We start from the raw sequence: 17947 nt of genomic DNA, 5'->3' as shown, positions 1-17947 counted from the left end.
AATATTGTACCATCCTTTCATTCCTGCGATGAATCCCACTTGATCATGGTGGATATCTTTTTAATGTATTGCTGGATGCAGTTTGCCAATATTTTGTTGAAAATTTTAGTATCTGTGTTCATCGGCAATATTGGCCTGTAGTTTTCTTTCTTGGTTGTGTCTTTATCTGTTCTTGGGATTAGGATGATGCTGGCCTCATAAAAAGAGTTTGGGAATCTTCCCTTTCGGGTTTTTTGGAATAGTATGAGAAAGACAGGGGTTAGCTCTTCTTTAAATGTTTTGTAAAATTCTCCTGTGAAATAGTCCTGTCCAGGGCTTTTTGTGCTCGGAGTTTTTTCATTACTACTTCAATTTCATCAGCTTTTTTCTGTCTCTTCAGGTTTTTTGTTCCTTTCTCATTCAGTGTTGGAAGGTTACATTTTTCTAGAAAAATGTCCATTTCACTTAGGTTTTCAAATTTCTTGGCATATGACTTTTCATAGTAATTTTTAAAAATCCTTTGTATTTCTGTGGTATCAATTGTTATTTTTCCTCTTTCATTTATGGTATTATTTAGTTGGGTCCTCTTCCTTTTCTTCTTAATGAGTCTGCTTAAAGGCTTGTTGATTTTGTTTTTCTTTTCAAAGAACCAGCTCCTGGATTTATTGATCCTTTGACTTGTTCTTTTAGTCTTTACGTTATTTAATTCTGCTCTGATCTTTGTTATTTCTTTCATTCTGCTCACTCTGGGCTTTGTTTGTTGTTCCTTCTCCAGTTCCTGAAGATGTATGGTTAGGTGGTTTATTTGAATTCTTTCTGGTTTTTTTAGATCTCTAGTCCTATGAATTTCCCTCTCAGGACTTGCCCTTGCTGTGTCCCATAGGTTTTGGACTGTTTTCTGTTCATTTTCAATTTGTTTCCAGAAGGTTTTTGATTTCTTCTTTGATCTCTATTGACCCATTCATTGTTTAATGGCATGGTATTCAGTCTCCATGATTTTGAATGTTTTTAAGTTTTTTCCTGATGTTGGTTTCTAGTTTCAAGCCCTTGTGGTCTAAGAAAATGCTTGTTATGATTTCAATTTTCTTGAATTTGTTGAGGCTTGTTGTGTGTCCTAGCATGTGGTCTGTCTTTAAAAATTTTCCATGTGCATGTGAAAAAAATTTGTACTTTGCTTCTTTGAGATGAAAGGTTTTATATATATACACATATACACACACACACACACACACACACACACACACACACACATATATAACCTGTTCATTAAGTCCATTTGGTGTAATGTGTCATTCAGTTCCAAAATACCTCTGTTGATATTTTGTTTGCAAGATCTATCCATTGTTGACAGTGGGGTGTTAAAATCCCCTACTATCAGTGTGTTGCTGTCTATATCTTTCTTGAAGTCCTCCAAGATTTTCCTTATATATTGGGTGCTCTTATGCTGGGTGCATATAAGTTTACAATGTTTATGTCTTTTTGATGGATTGTTCCTTTGAGTATTATAAAGTGTCCTTCTGGGTCTCTTTTTATGGCCTTTGTTTTGAAATCTATTTTGCCTGATATAAGTATTGCTATCCCTGCTTTTTTTCCCTTTCTGTTTGCTTGGAATATTTTTTTTCATCCTTTTACTTTCAGTTTGTGTAGGTCCTTTGTTCTGAGATGGGTATCTTGTAGGCAGTATATGTGTGGGTCATGTTTTCCTATCCTTTCGATTATTCTGTGTCTTTTGATTGGGGCATTTAGTTCATTTACAGTTAAAGTTATTATTGATAGATACTTATTCATGTATTCTTCTCTTTGTACCTGTGTTCTTCTTTTTCTCACTCCTTTTCTTCATCTCTGAGAGCAATCCCTTTAGCATATCATGCAGTGCTGATTTGGTGGAGGTGTATTCTTTTAGCCATTTTTTTCTGAGAAACTCCTTATTTTGCCTTCTGTTTTTTTTTCTGGTTTTATTTTAATTTATTTTTTCAAATACATTTGTCTTTGCCTACCCCCCACCACTTCCCTTGCCCCCTCCCTCCTTTCCTCCCTCAGCTCTTCCCCTTTGGTTTTGATTGAGAGCCTTGCTGGGTAGAGCAGTCTTCGTTGCAGGCCTTTGTTTTTCATGACTTGAAATATTTCTTGCCATTCCCATATGGCTTGCATTGTTTCTGTTGAGGAGTCAGCTTCTAGCCATATCGTGGCTCCTTTGTATGTTACTACCTGTTTCTCCCTTGCTGTCTTTAAGATTCTCTCGTTGTCTTTGATATTTGCCATTTTAATTATAATGTGTCTCGGAGTGGGCCTCATTGGATTTTTCTTAAAGGGTACTCTCCCTGGACTTGTGTGAGTTTTTCCATCCTCCAATTAAGGAAGTTCTCAATTCTTACTTTTCAAATGTGTTCTCTATACCTTGTTCCTCTTCTCCTTCTGGTATCCCTTAAATTTCTGGATATCATTAAATTTCAGGTTGTCCTGCATTTCCCTAAACACCTCTTCATTCTTTTTGAGTCTTTTTTCATTTTCTTGCCTTTTCTGGGAGCTTTTTTTTACATTGTCCTCCAACTCATTGATTCAATCCTCTGCTTCATCTAGCTTGATTTTGATTCCTTCTACTGTGTTCTTCAGTTCAGAAATTGCATTCTTCATTTCCCTTGACCGTTTATAGTTTCTATGTCCTTTTTTATACTGATATAGTTTGCAGTATGTTCCTCATAATTTTTCTTTCATTTTTGATAATTCTCCCTGAGCTCATTGAGCTTCCTTATAACCATTGTTTTAAACTTAATATCTGATTGTTTATTTGCCTCTATTTCATTTAGTTTTCTTTCTGGGGACTCCTCCTTTCCCTTTGATTCAGGGGGCTGTTTCTTTGTCTTCCTTTTGTTTGTGATACTCTTCTTTCTACTTCTGCTTCTTGTGTTGATCTTTCTTGACTTCTTGACTTTGTGGTGTGAATTTCTACAGTAGTATACCTGTGAGATTCAGTTGTGCCATCTCCTTGAGCTCCTGAACTTGTTACTCTTTGGATGCCTTTTGTGTATTTTATGTTGACTCTCTGAAAGTAATTGGGTTTTGATTGTTGTTTGGTCATGCTTTGGGGAGTCCTACCCTCCAGCTGGTTGACTGAGGGTCACTATGTCCACCACATCTTGTGTGTTTTTGTGCAGGAACTGCCAGAACAAAACCACAAAGCCCATGAAACAAACCCACATCTGCAAAAATAACTACCCCACAGCAATCCCACCATTAACAGCAAAAGAAGTATTAATAAGCCTATAAAATTATTAATACTATTATCAGAAAGGAGAGAAATAAACTATTAGTATAAAATCTAATGACTTAATATACACAAAATTGATGGACCTGAAATGAACGTTAAAAAGCTCTGTAGTAAATACAATGTCACAAATCATGGAGAAGAACATAGTAGATTTCATCTTGGAAGCCTCTACTATTTAACACTATTTTTTCTTTCTGGATCTTCCTCTGACCATGTCAGATGTTGACCCTGTCTGATCATAGGCAGTCTGTGTGAGACTTCCAGAAATCTTTTGTCTGTGTCTGTATCCTTCAGTTGTTAATCTAGTCATGCTGCACTCAGCAGTCAGGCTTAGGCACCACATGGCAGGGCAGAGTCCCTCCTGGGGGCAGGGCTATTGTTTCCTCTCACACTTCCACTGCTCAGGGGAGTGGTCTTCCTTAACAAAATGTCTCTGCTGTATGGAGGAGGAATCAGCACCAGGATCCTGCAGGCTTTTTCCTCCTTTCTTTCTCCAAGCCTCCATCCCCAGTCTCTCCTCAGGCATCTCTAGCCCATTCTTCCCCTACCTGTGCTGGAGTCCAGGGTAAGTGGATGTAAATAAAAATCTATGCGGTGGCCCTTTAAACGGCTCTTTGCATCTCTAGTCACCTGTCTCTGGCAGAGAACAACTTTCTTGCTTTTTGCAGCTGGTTGTTATCTATGTACTTTTGGGGCTCTGGTGCTGTAGGCTGGAGATCCTGGTTTATGGTTTAGACCCTACTCTTCTCAGGGGAATCCAACTGGCTGTTTAAATATCCCTTTGGTGCTGCTGCCCATGAACTCCCAGCCAGCCTTCTCAAGTCTCCACCACACTCCTTACCAGTCAGATTGTGCTAAAGCTTATTCTTTTGTCTGTCAGAGGCCATAAGACTTCTCTCTCACTGTTGTTCAGTAGTTTTTTCCTGGTGATTTCTCCACAATTTAGTTGTAATTCCAGACTGGTCCTGGGAGGAGGTTCATGTGACTTCCATTCACTCTTCCTCCATGTTGCCTTCTCTCCATAGGTTAACTATCTGTTAATTTCTTAGTTCTATTTTTGGAGCTTTGATCTATTTTTTCATTTGGGCCATATTTCTTTGTCTCAGCACAACTCTGAAGTTCTTTACTAAAGAAAATGTGGAGCACCCCCTATACTTGAGAAATATTTATGCTGTCATTTCTAGAACTATTTAAATGTAGAATTTAAAAAACTTATCTTCATCTAATTCTACAATTTTAATATTTTTGTTTGAATTTTGACATTGAATAGTACTTGTAATGCTTATTTTGTTACCCATGCCTAGCATAGTCCCTTAGGGTACAGTATTATGTTACGCAAGTCCAAGAAATAAATGAACCCATTTTTTCTCACTATGTGATTATTCATTTATTCTCTTCTTATCATGTGTACCCAAATATAACAATCTCACTGAAAATAAACTAAGGAATTAAGAGAACATAATCAGGCAGTTTAAATGGGACAATGGCACTCTCTCTTAATCTAAAATTTGAAACTGTGGTCAATGGTCCAAAATTCAGGCAGAATGAGAGAGTCTGTGATATAGGCACTATGAAAAACAATATTGAGGCACTTCAAAAAATTAAAAATAGAACTATTATATGATCTAGTAATCCTACTTCAGGGCATACATCTTAAGGAAATAAAATCACTATTTCAAGGAAGAGATATCTATGCCCCCATGTTTATTGCAGTATATTTTACAATAGCCAAGATATAGAAATGACCTAAGTGTGCATCAACAAATGAATGGATAAAGAAATTGTGACACACACATGCACACACACATGCAATATTATTCAGCCATAGAGAAGGAAATCTTACCATTTGTGACAAAAATAAGTCAATCAGAGAAAGACAAGTACTGTATGGTCTCACTTACATGTGGAATTAAACACAAAAACAAAACAAAAAACAAACAACCAAGGTCATAGAAAAAAGAGACCAGATTATTTGTGGTTACCAGGAGCAGGTTCTAGAGGAAGAGAGAATTGGATGAAGGTGGTCGCATATACAAACTACCAACTACAAGATAAATAAGCACTATATGAAATGTACAATGTGATGGCAATAGTTAATGTTGTATGCTACATAAGAAATCTATCAAGAAAGTAAAGCCTAAGAGTTCTCATCAAAAGAAAACAATTTTTATTTTTAAATTTTTTGTGTCTATATGAGATGATGGATATTAAGCAAACTTATTGTGGCATCATTTCACATTGATAAATTTATCAATGCAGTATGTCTATTATGTCATTAAAAGTGGAGGGAAAAAAAGCATGCACCTTTTTACCTTGATCGTTATTGCCAATTCACTCTCCAAAAATGTATTTATTTTATTTTCATTTGATTGGCTATTTCTCCAAATGCTTTACAAAATGGGACTTTATAACTTTCCATATGCTGGGTAGGCAGAGGTGGAAGAGGGCATGAGGGATAAATGGTAATGGAAAACATATGATAAAAATAAACTTTTTTAAAAACAGAAAAAAGAAATTATTATTTTTTGTATGTACGAGGTCTGTCCAGAAAAAGTCCAACCATTGTTAATATAGTGAGAACGGTTTGTGTGACATCAATGTAACATGGCAGCCAAAGAGAGTGGAATGTGCATGTGTGAACAGTGACAACTTCACTGCACTAGTCAGTGGGGGCAGGAGACACCATCAAGTGAACATGTATACTGTGTGGCTGTTACATTCGAAATGACTGACCAAGCAGAGCAATGAATCTGCATCAAATATTGTATTAAGCTTGAACATTCCTCCACAGAAACTGCTTGGATGATTCAGAAGGCCACAGCTATGGGCAACTGGTAATTGGCAGCTTCATCACAACAACGTGCTCACTCATGCATCATGTTTTGTGCAGAGTTTAATTTGTTTGTTTGTTTCTTTGTTTGTTTTTTGTGAAACATCAAATCGCCCAGGTGACTAAATTCCCCTAAACCTGTATTTGATGCCTTTCTACTTTTGCCTTTTCCCCAAACTAAAATTCCCTTTGAAAAGGAAGAGATTTCATACTGTTGATGAGATACAGGAAAATATGGGATGGGACAGCTGATGGCAATTGGGAGAGCTGTGTGAGGTCCCTAGGTGCCTACTTGGAAGGGGACGGAAGGGTAATTTTCCTATGTACAATGTTTCTGGTATCTTGAATCTTCTTCAATAAATGTCTCTATTTTTCATATTATATGGCTGGGAACATTCCGGACAGACCTTGTATATATGAACTGCCTCTCAATGACCCCCTTTTTAGCAATCTTTTTCTTATTACTTTCCTTCCATGCAGGTGGTCATTTGTCTTTTGACACTGATATTTCTCCTAAACAGAAATTTTAGGGGAATAAATTCTGCCTGTTAAACTTCCTAAAATGAAAGAAAAAAAGGTAGAGTTTGGAATCTGAATGAGTAGTTTAGAACAGGTGCTCAAATAACAAAGCACAATGAATAGAATATATGTGTCATATGCTAAAATGATATAATTAACACTCAGAATTTACCGAGATCCAGCAGACAACATTTGCTGTGATCACATCACTACCCCCAAGCCAGATGCAACCTATAAGAAAGTGTGAAATTGAAATGTTCATATTTAATTGAATTTGGAAAAAACACACATGATCAAAATGGTGTTGGGCCTGGGGTAACATCTCAGAATCCTGGAAATGAATGTAATCTTACATTTTTTGTACACCCACGTTTGTATTTCTCCCAAGAAACTCTGTCTTTATTATAAGAATTTTGGGGAAATATTTTTTTAATTTTATTTTAATTTATTTTTTCAAATACATTTGTCTCTGCCTCCCCCCCACCACTTTCCCTTGCGCCCTCCCTCCTTCCCTCCCTCAGCTCTTCCCCTTTGGTTTTGTCCATGAGTCCTTGCTATATGGAATATTTTTATAAGAGCAATAAAGTAATAAAGGACTACTCCCAGAAATAATATTGGGTTCTATGGGTTTAGGAGATTACTTTATCATACTAAAACTCACAAGTAGAAATGTTAAATTATATCAAAATCTTCTGAAGCATTTTCAACATAATGCTTCAAATGAAAGAGGATATAGCATCAAGAAAAGACAAAGATATATCTGTAGAACTCTATGTTATATACATAGACAAGTCAAGTGGAATTCATTAAACATTCTGGAGAGTAGATTAAAATATTCCCCATCAACTTCAGCATGTTAGCAAATGGCAGTGGACGTGCATAGCCCTACACCTTGGCCAAAATTAAACCTTGTTGTATTTAGAATTTTATCAACATTTTTACAGTTTAAAAGTACAAATATAACCAGTATAATTTGGATTTGGTTTGTGTGGATTGGAATTGTCTGCATTTTATGTAATTTAAAATTTATGCTTTTATTTCAGTTTAGTGACAAAATAATGAGAAATATCTTTCTCATTTTTTGAATTGCCAATTTTGTGAACTACTGATTTCAAATAATACAATTTTTATTTTATGAAATTTTTATTGCCTCTAATTTGAAATAGATTAGGTCCCAATGCAACATGGTATATATCCAGAAATATCTAACACACAGAAGTTTATTAGGCTCTAGCCTTACTTAATAGGTGTAATCACTAATGGAACACAGAGTCTCACTATGAGGCAACATCTCACATTATGAATCCCCAAAATGTTCTAAGGTTAGTTATTCGCCCTGTCTTTGTGCTACCATTTTATCTTGATCTGTATCTCTATCCTAGCACCTATCATAATAAATATTATTTGTTTAAAATCTCATCTCAACTATTAAACAGAGACGTTCTTGGACATATGGCTTAGTTTTGTGTCCCTTACAGATTGCATGTTGCTGGTTACCTAATCAGCACTCAACTTCATTTTCTCTAATTGAACTGATGAAACGATAGTGACATCCCAAAGAAAACCATCTGAATGGTCTCTATGTAGATAGAAATATGTTCCCATTAACTCTTTATCATCAGGCTTTTTGTATATATTTCACTTTGGGAAGAGTAATGGCAAATCTATATCTACTTGGTCGGTGTCACACTGTCTCTGCAAAACTGCAGAAGTAGAGAGAGACACCCTTAATGACAAGTTGTTTCTATGAGCGATTATGTTACCTTTTCAGTACCCAATGACTGCAGTGACATGATAATATATAAGACCAGGTTCTGTGGGTTCAGGAGATTAACATTCTAAACTCAAAAGTAGAAATAAATGGTATACGCAATCTTAGTGTTAGATGAGGTTAGAGAGTTTGAACATTTATCTTGTTAATAAACAAAGTGGTTCTTGTAGAATTGTAACATTTTTTTTAGACTTCTTATTGTTGTCATTGTGTTTTTCATTTGCAGTTAATAGAGGAGTTAGAGTGCCACAATGCTGAAACAATGGACTCATGTGGAAAATATTAACCTACTTTATGAAAGATATACTTCAAGTTATAAAATATCTCAAATTATTGATTACATTTTGGAAATCATTTAGTGATTTCTTCACATATCTCCCTTTCTCTAGTAAAAAATAATAGCATATATGGCACATATCTCCACTTATTTTAATAAATTTCTTATTTTATTCAACTACAAGGTGGATGACCCCCATTTAAAGAAATATTGTCTTGTGCCGTGGCTGGTGTGGCTCAGTAGATTGAGTGCTGGCCTCTGAACCAAAGGGCTACGGGTACCATTCCCAGTCAGGACACATGCCTGGGTTGTAGGCCAGGTCCTCAGTAGGGGATGCTTGAGAGGCAACCACACATTGACATTTACCTCCTTCTCTTTCTCCCCTTCTCTTTCTCCATCCTTTTCCCATCTTTAAAAATAAATAAATAAAATCTTTAAAAAAGAAATATTGTTTGTTTATGTAGACAGATTATTGTCTAAATTATTAAGATGGATATTTCATGAACTTTGCATATATTATGCCTATTATCAATAATAAATATAAAAATTACTACCATTATCTCAGCTTAAGATGTAAAGAGTGAGGTGCAAAGATTTTGAGTAATAATCTCAAGACCACATAGTCAATAACAACTCTGAGATACAAAACCAGATAAGTCTGATTCCTTTTCATGTTCTACTTCATGCTATTTCTTATGAAAGCAGGTATACTAATGAGTCAGGAAAGCAATTATTAAATTGACAAAGCAATTCACTACTGGGTTGGGCCATGTCCTCTTTTAGCACTTTCAAAGAGGAAGTTCTAATTACACGAGTCAGTATTTACTAAACAAAAGACCATACTAAAACCATTAGCTTTATCAAAGAAAATATTCTATGGGCCCCTGTTAAGTGTACAAGGTAGGTTTATATATGTGCTTTACTTTGTTTCCAAAAGTTGAAACAATGAATAGGCCAGATACATACACCTGTGTTTCTATTTGAATAAAAAACTGTGGAAATAGGAAAGGAAGGAGTTCTAGGCTTTAGTTTGATTAATTAAAAATCATTTAATTAACCAGATGTTGTCAAAAGTATGCATCTGAAATATCACTGAAAAAAATTAGTTTTCAGTTTCCCTTTCAGCCCAAAATGTGAACATTGAACTTTGAGATGACATACTGAAAAAGAAATAGTCTTGGTAGGAAATTTTGTAAACATTCTTTTTACCTTTGAGAAACGCATTTCCATCTGCACTAAGATATGTTGGGCTTTTTTCTCTACAAATAGAAAGGAAATTATTTTCACTTCAAGTAAACACAGTAAGCATAAAATCATATAGCATGTGATATGTAAACTTTCTAGTTATGCTAAACAAAAATCAAGACAGTTAGATAATGTGTTTGTAGCTGTCCATTCCTTCCTTTCTTTTTCTCCTCCTCCTTCTGCTTCGTCCTCTTCTTCCTTTTCTCCTTCTCCTTCTTTTTCTTTATTGTTTTTAAATTACCTCTTTTTTGTTGTTGTTGTTTGTTTTTTTAATTTATTTTAATTTATTTTTTCAAATACATTTGTCTCTGCCTACCCCCAACCACTTTCCCTTGACCCCTCTCTCCTTCCCTCCCTCAGCTTTTCCCCTTTGGTTTTGTCCATGAGTCCTTGCTACATGTTCCTTGGCTTTCCCCTTCCCTTCCTTTTCCACGCCTCCCCTCCCTCCTTCCCTTTTGTCTCTGTTGATTTCTTTTCCTTTCAGTGTTGCTGGTCTTCTTTTCCTTGCATCTTTGTATTGTTGGTTAGGTTCCACTTATAGGTGAGAACATATGGTATTTGTCTTTTGCCCCCTGGCTTATTTCGCTTAGCATAATGCTCTCCAGTTCCATCCATGCTGTCGCAAAGTTTAGTAGTTCTTTTTTTCTTTCTGCTGCGTAGTATTCCATTGTGTATATGTACCATTATTTTTTGATCCAATCATCTACTGATGGGCATTGAAGTTGCTTCCAACACTTGGCTATTGTAAATTATGATGCTATGAACATTGGGGTGTATAGGTTCTTTCGTATTGGCGTTTTTGAATTCTTAGGGTATAGTCCCAGCAGGGGAATCACTGGATCATAAGGCAGTTCCATTTTCAGCTTTTTGAGGAAATTCCACACTGCTTTCCACAGTGGCTGCACCAGTCTGCATTCCCACCAACAGTGGACTAAGGTTCCCTTTTCTCCACAGCCTCGCCAGCACCTGTTGTTTGTTGATCTGTTTATGATGGCCGTTCTGACCGGTGTGAGGTGGTACCTCATGGTGGTTTTGATCTTCATTTCTCTGATGGCTAGTGATGCTGAGCATCCTTTCAAATACTTCTGGGCCCTCTGTATCTCCTCCTTGTAAAAGCGTCTGCCCAGGTCCTTTGCCCATTTCTTGATTGAATCATTTGTTGTCTTGGAGTAGAGTCGAGTGAGTTCTTTATATATCTTGGAGATCAAACCTCTATCTGATGTATCATTAGCAAATATATTTTCCCATATGTTTGGCTCCCACCATATTTATCTTTATTGTTGACTGTATTACAGATGTTCCCTTTCCCCCCTCCTTTGCTCACCTCTACCCCATCCATGCCCCCCTTCCCTCTCTCCATCACCACACTTGTCTGTGTCTATGGGTTATTAATATATGCTATTTGGCTAATCCTTTCATCCTTTTTCCATCTTCTTTATAAAGAAAAACTTTAAGAAAATTGTCTTAATGTTTCTTATATCTCTTTTTTCATATAATTTTTGTAAAATGGCTTTGAATAGTCTATGTATTTTCACAAGTTTTACTTATTGAGTTTGATTTGTGTTTCTTTTGTTCCATTATTAAAGCAGTAAATGGTCTAAAGATCATCTACTTTTGTTTCTCTTTGGAGGTTTGACAAATAAGATTTGGGATTTGCTGTGCTTTAGTCAGCTGTATTACACCAATAGTATCTTTTCAACACAACCATATGGTTGCTGAATTTATGGTCCAAGGGGATAGAGGTTAATTCATAGTAAGCCATAATATTTCTTTTAATCCACCTTAAGATCAATGAAAATTGTATAGACCACTTTACAAATTTGAGTTTAGATTTTGTGATAAATGAGTAGTTGCATGTGTGCACTGCAGTACCAGATATACACAGCACTGAGTTAGGCCCTTGACTGAATAAGTATAAGGAACATCTGGGCATTTCAGCATCCTCGACTCCATGAATAGATAATTGCTTAATGCACTGAGTTGTTCCAAGAAGAGAGGGGAATCTATGACAGATCTGATTGTATTCAGATCTCATTGGGTTTAGAGAAATTATAGCTCTTCACTAGATCAAAGTAACTATTGTAGATCAAGATTTTATGGTTAGATAAGCAATCAAACCAGCTCTATAGGCACTGGTGGAGATGCCTATTCTAGATTTAGAGAAAATCATAGGATTATTTCTTCATTTAGACAAAAAATAAAAGAAACCTAGTCTAAACCATCTTCAGGGAAAGATAAGCACATCTGAGTCAGGTCTATAGGAATAAGATATAAGGAATGAGAGAAAAGGAGAGGGCCACATGTTCTCCATGGTTTTTGGCTTGTAGGCAGGGTAGAATTGGCATCATTGACCAAGGTGGGAAATAAGACAATAGAAATCAGTGTGAGGTAATGGTGCCAGAAGTTGGATAAGGGTAGGAATAGTGAATTCCATTCTGTATGTATAACATTTGATATGTGCCCAAGGCACACCCAGGAGTTTTCTATTAAGGAGGCTATTATATGAGTCTGAAATCTTATGATTGCTGGTAGAATGATTGCTAAAACATAAGGGCAGACACAATCTACTTAGGAAGATGGAGTACAATGAGAAACTGAAGAAGCTAAATAGATTTAATGACTCTTCTCAGTTCTACATGAAAAAATAACTTTTTAGTTGAATAATACCTGAGAAACTAGTATAAAGCAGAAGTTATTTAATATATTGCAGGAATCTCACTAGAAATAGTATATGAGTCTTTCATAATTGTTCATAGCTTTTGCTAGGTTCAAATCTTGGGTCAGCAAATATTATGTGAATTTATACAAGGAAGTTAACCTCTAAACTATAATTTCTTCAATCAAAAAATTTATACAAATACTTAACCTTTAAATTATGATTAAGAAGTATAAATTAGTAGTTATATAATAGTCACATAGATATAAATTACAGCATAGAAAATATATTCAATAATATTTTAATAACCTTATATGGGGCCAGGCAATATTTTAATAACCTTATATGGGGCCAGGCAACCTTATATATATTCTGTCTTATATATATATAATGACAGGATAACAAACCACTTGAGTTTTAATTTTCAGTTAATACTGTAGGATTATGACTATTAAGACAACTTATCAGGCATTAAATAGAAACAGTAAATGTTAGTGTTGGAATAAAGCATAATATCATTTAAATGTTTCATAATAGAAAGTGTAGGGCATATAGAGTAAAGAGATTTAGATGAGGCCCTAGCTTTGGTCCCATTTTAATTTGGTGTCTGCAGGGAATCTATTTAATGATGTTTAAATCATCAGCAAAAAGTTACGGTAATTTCAGGTCTACCTTACTCAGAAAGGTATTTTAAATATCAGGGGACTGCTTTGTAAAGTATATGATTGTTTAACCTGAACAATGGTTGCTGACACCCAAAACTGATGATTGTACAAAATAATATTGAATGAGAACTGTAATTGAAAATAAAAATAATAAAATGATATATACAGAAACATTTTTAAATGGCTCAAAAATAAATAAATAAAAATACTTAATCATCTTTATTTCTAAAGTGTGTAAAGCAATTACAACAAAGCTTGGATGGATTTACATATTTATCGATTATTTGAGAATAGTCTGGGAGAAGAGAATATAGTTAAATATTGTATTTGAGTTACCAGAGAGCTTGCCCTTTGACATAAGAGAAAGATTAGAGATAGGTATACTATCTAAACAATATGAAAATATATTTCCAAGGCATTGACACTTTCTTAGGGAATTTCTTCATAAATACCCTAAGTGATATGTACAAACATAGTGCCCTATCCCTGTTCAAATTCCAGTGCTAACAAGGATAATTCAGTGCACCCACCCTTTTTTTAACAGTTGTCTCCAATTGAGATGCTTACTCTCTCTCCTGTGAGTTTAAAAAAATGGCATTCAGAAATCAATAATTTACCAGAAGTAAATGTCAATGGTAATATCTTTTCATAGGTCTCTAGTGTTTTTGGAGCAATATAATAGTGAACACAGTCAATATGGATTTGTTTTTACTCTTACTCAATAAGAGAAGAATAAGGGAAAAACGTATTTGTACACATTATGCAATCAAACAGGTTTGAATTTCCATTGTCTTGCTTAAGGATTACTCTTCTGCTCATGTGAGAAAAAGAGTGCACATACACAGACAGACCCATATTTCAGTCACCTTCTAGGAAGTAAGATTTCCAGATAAATAACTTCAGAATGAATACAGTGATGTTGAGCTTAATTATTAGGATAGTGGAAAACCATCTCTTTCTGACAAAAAAATATCATAAGGTTGCTTATTGTTACTACTACAAGGTCATAAAGATGGTTAGCAATGGAAATAGGAATTCCAGGATTCCAGTTTGTTTGTCAAATCATTCTAGTATCATAAAGCATGTATTCACCCTGCCAAATACAACCAAATAGTTGGTTGTATAATGAATTGCATTCATTAGCAATGTGATAATGAACCAAGCTTAAGGCCTTGACAAAGTTAGAGCTAATCTAATAACCCAAACTGATGATTAAGTGTATGTGGATATAACTTGATAAGGTATCTCTTCTCAAATAACAATTTTTGTTTCTTCCAGGGCCATCTGAAGGTAATATAAATCAAACCAATACAAATGTGTGAATTTCAGGTTCAAGTCAAGAAAATAATTCTTGATAAAGGGAATCTCTCTTCTGCTTTGGTATGGGAATGGCAGAAACCATACAAAGTCTTAACATTTCTATAAATATCAGAGCATTGAATCAAAATAGAGGCAGAGAGAGAGAGAGACAGAGAGACAGAGAGACAGACAGACAGAGAGATTGGAACACATAGTAAGAAAAAAGAATAAGATCTCCAAAGGCCTGTGCTCTGTACCTTCAAATAAGTATTCTGATTTCATGTGTCATCAATTAATCAGAAAAAAACCCTATAAATCTTTAGAGTTTGAGACATCTTTATTATGAATTTTTACACCTGAAGCAGTACAAACACACTGCTTTAATATGTAAGAACTTTAATATTATCATTCTATTGCAGGAGAAAAGAAAATACATGAATATGTATTGATTTCCTGACTGGGTGTTATTTGGCATTTTACCTGGTATTAGTAACTGATAGCCTTGCAGGGGATTTCATCATGCTGTTTCTCTCAGCCTTGTGCAGACTTTGATGCCAAGTCTTTTTATTGGTGCATGTAATCTAATGGATTTCAAATTAAAAGCAATGAAAATCACATTATTCTGTCTACCAGATGAGATGTTATTAAGAGTAATGAGATAATGCTATCAAAGCTTCATTTCTTAATGTTTGGTTCTTAGAACCCAAGCTTTAAGACAAATAAAAACTGCCATGAGTTATTACTTACTGTCATACATGAATACTGATATATTTATCACTGTTCATTAAAAGGATGTCATCTGTAATAGTTTTTTTTCCCCTCCAATAGTGGATGTACAAAAGAGGAAAGATGGTAAAATCAGGGTGTCCACACAGAGGCAAAATGTGTGTGATTGCATTGATTAAAAATGTGTGTTACCTGCCCTGGCCAGTGTGGCTCTGTTGGCTGGAGCATTGGAGTGCAGTCCCATGCACAAAAAGGTGATGAGTGTGATTCCCTGTCAGACACATACCTAAGTTGTGGTTTGGTCCCAGTTGGGAGCATGTACAGGAAGCAACCGATCTCTCTCACTCTCTCTCTCTCTCTCTCTCTCTCTCTCTCAAAATCATTAATATGTCCTCAGGTGAGGACAAAAATATTAAATATGTGTGTAACCCAAAGTCTGATGATAATTTTATTACTATAGTATGTCTGCATAAATGTTTGATCATATTTGCTGAAATAAAGTCATTATTTGTTTTTATACCACTGTGTATGTAAGGCACACTTAAGACCTAATAAAATTAGGTACTCTAGGTAAGAATACAAAATTGAATCATATATTTAAGGCTAGCTTATATATAGTTTATTGTAACATATAAGAAAAAGTAATATGTAAAATTATTGTTCCAAGGTCACATATTAGTGAAACACGGAGAGAATTTAGGCCTCCCAATTTCTAATTTAGTGTTCTCTCACTGCAGCGGGCTGGCTTTTCATGCAATTTCCCTTTCCTTAGAACTGTACTGTGTCTTTTTATTCCTTTAGTTGTACATGATGTCAATATACTATTCAATTACTTATTTGTCTCACTCATGTTCTAATTAAACTATAACTACACATTAATAATTGATAAACAAATATCCCTTCACAAGCACCTCTCTGTCTCTCAATTGCATGTTTATGGTCCTAAACACAATTAAGTCATGAGAACCAAAGGAAGGGATGGCAGGGTTTATTTCAAACTGCTGAGTCAGATCAGAATGGGTAATTACATAGCTCACAGATTTTTCCTTTTGAATTAAAAAATGTGATACATAGACAATGTATTTCTTGAAAGAAGACACTATGGGCTATTTGTACATTACCAAGTCTTATTGCATTAAGTTTCTTTTCAGGCTAATGGACTGTGTGTCTGTGTTGGGGGGAAGTATTGCAACATTAACTTTGTTTTAATTCATAAGTTCTCTCTCTATATATATACATATTTTAAATTATATATAAATATACAAATATATTTTTAATTATATATAAAATATATAAATATGTATTTTAAATTATATATGTGTATATATATTTTAAATTTATATTTTCTAGTGTTCTTTGTTTTGACCAATAAAGACAAAATACTAGGGCAATTGATTCCTATGATAGAAGTAGTATATCCTGAAATTTAGTTTCTTTCTTTATTCCTCTGAAAATGAACATCACTTAGAGCATTTGTAGCTCTCTGTGATCATCTGATTTAGGGCATCTTCCTGTAATGACATACTTTGTACACACTGACATTACTCTGTGCAATGACTTAAGAGGGCATTCTCCCCTTTTATCATTTCTATAGATTAAAAATAGATAAAAATAACTTATTAAAGTAGTTAATATTTTTTAAAAAGGCATGATATTTAAAATAAAAGAAACATAACCAACTGGGATTTATGAAAAACAGATGATTGACTGAGAGCAAAACATGAATAGTGAAAAGCAAGGAAAAAAACCCACAATAAAACAAAGCAGTGCGATAGTACCAGCTAAGAAACTATTGTGAACAGGGATAATCACCACAGATTGCTGGGTTGTGATTCATTAGGTCTGGAGTGGGCCTGAGAATTTCATTTTTATCAGATTTTCAGTTAATGCTCATGCTGCTGGTCCATGGACCAAAGTTTGAATAGTACAGGTACATATACATTGAAGCCCTCTCAGTCCTGAAGGCTAGCATGAAAGTTCAAGATAAAATGATCTTTGTAGGATGAGAATCTAAAAAACAACAAAAAGTCTATGAGATAATTTATATGAATTGTTCAGCTTCAAGAAGTAAATATTATGTCCAAGAATGCTGGGCACATGATAAATTATAACAATTTTGTCATGCTAGACATCATTACACATCTATAATTAGTTATCCTTATTTTTCATCTGAGCACAGCACACAATGAGTATTTGCTGTGTGCCTTGGACTGTGATATATGGAAACACAAAAGCAAAAGTCCTCGCCTTCTTTACCCTGTACCTCCAGGAGCTCCTAGTTTATCAATAGGTAAAGATATGAACACATAAATGCAAATGCAAATAATTATATGTAATCAATATGTCCTACTTTTTCACAGTGTGGTTTCAAAAGTTTCAAATCCCACCTTCTCTCCCAGTCCTGTTGAAATAAATTTGTTTTTAATACTTCTCCTATTTAAGTCCAAGAATCCAAAAGATCCATCCAATATAATATTGTTTGACAAAAGCTGGGGTATTTCAATTGGTTCAGCAAGACAGTCCACTTCATATGACACCCCATTTAAAGTATGATGTGCATGTCCTGTCGCTGCTAATTGGGAAGTCATTTCTAGGGCTAAAAGATAGGAAGATCATCTCTCAAGTGTTATTGTTTTTCTATGTGGACAGAGGCTGCTAATGCCATACACTTTAAATAATTTAGAGAAAAAGCTCTGATTTATCAAGGATACC

The sequence above is a fragment of the Pteronotus mesoamericanus genome, unplaced genomic scaffold (assembly GCF_021234165.1).
Source record: "Pteronotus mesoamericanus isolate MK-2021 breed Mesoamerican mustached bat unplaced genomic scaffold, CSHL_Meso_final contig_27, whole genome shotgun sequence".
NCBI classification, from domain to species: domain Eukaryota; kingdom Metazoa; phylum Chordata; class Mammalia; order Chiroptera; family Mormoopidae; genus Pteronotus; species Pteronotus mesoamericanus.
Note: the sequence above shows the minus strand (reverse complement) of the source record.